The sequence below is a fragment of the Triticum urartu genome, chromosome 7 (assembly GCF_003073215.2).
Source record: "Triticum urartu cultivar G1812 chromosome 7, Tu2.1, whole genome shotgun sequence".
NCBI classification, from domain to species: Eukaryota; Viridiplantae; Streptophyta; class Magnoliopsida; order Poales; family Poaceae; genus Triticum; species Triticum urartu.
In genome coordinates, this window is record NC_053028.1 from 8,853,297 (window position 1) to 8,854,812 (window position 1,516).

Below are 1,516 nucleotides of genomic sequence, written 5' to 3' on the forward strand. Positions count from 1 at the left end.
CAGTACAAGGACTCCAGAGGTGGACGTCTGATCACTTGGGATGAATTCCGTCAAGATTTTCGAGCTCATCACATCCCTCAGAGTGTGACTGAAAGTAAGCGTGAGGAATTCCGAAACTTGAAGCAAGGCTCTTTGTCTGTCTATGACTACAACAAGTTGTTCCAGAAGCTCGCCCGCTTTGCCAAGCAGGACGTACCTGATGAGAAGAGCATGATATACCAGTTCAAGGGTGGTCTCAGAGAAGAAATTCAGCTCACTCTTGTTCTCTTTGAGCCGTTGAGGTACGATGAGTTCTACAACATGCCACTGAAGCAAGAGGCTGCTCAGTTGAGGTGTGATGCTTCCAAGAAGCGAGTCAGAGACACTACGCCTTCTTCCTCTACTCAAGTGGCCAAGCAGCAGAAGTATTGGCTGCCTCCTCCTCCGTTCCGTCAGCCGTATCAGCAGAAAAGCAAAGGTGGCAGTGGTTCTTCCCCCCCACCCCACCCTGGCTTTCAGAACAAGACTTCGTCTCAAGCTCCAAGATCGAGTGCTCCGTACCACCGTCCGCTTTCAGAGGTTACGTGCAACAAGTGCCAACAGAAGGGTCACTATGCCAACAAGTGTTTCAACCAGAGGCGTCTTCCTCCTCCTACTCCTGTGAGATCGGCAAGTACAGCTGTGGTCAAGCATAACCCCAAGTCTGCCAAGGTCAACTTGCTGAATGCAGCTCAGGCAGAGGACTCGCCAGATGTGATCATGGGTAACCTTCCTGTTAATGATATTCCTGCTAAAGTTCTTTTTGACACTGGTGCATCACATTGCTTCATTTCCAAACCTTTTGCATCTAAGTATGAGTGCGATTATCAGCATCTGCAAAATTCTTTGCAAATTGTGTCACCGGGCAAGCAAATGACAACTAATTTCTGCTTGCCGGATATTACTATCACGTTGGGCGACTACAAATTTCTAGCTTCTCCTATTGTTCTGGGCGACTCGGATATTGATCTTATTCTCGGAATGGATTGGCTTTCTAAGCACAAGGCACATCTTGATTGTGCTGCCAGGCAGATTCAATTGACTCATTCGTCTGAGGATGTAATTGTCTTTGCCGCTTGTGATGATACCATGCGTCTGTTTTCTCTCAATGAGAAGGGTGAACTGGATGCTATCTCGCAGATTCCAGTCGTTTGCGAATATCAAGACGTCTTTCCAGAAGAGCTTCCAGGAATGCCTCCGCACCGGCCAGTCGAATTCGTTATTGATCTTGAGCCCGGTACGGAACCTGTGTGCAAGCGTCCTTACAAGCTCGGACCTGAAGAGTTGAAGGAGCTGAAGAAGCAACTCGATGTTCAAGAAAGAATGGGTCTCATCCGTCCTAGTTCTTCTCCGTGGGGTTGTGGTTTTCTTTTTGTGAAGAAGAAGGATGGAACGGACCGACTTTGTGTTGATTACCGTCCATTGAACAAGAAGACCATCAAGAACAAATACCCACTTCCCAACATCAATGAGCTGTTCGAACAACTCAAAGGTGCCC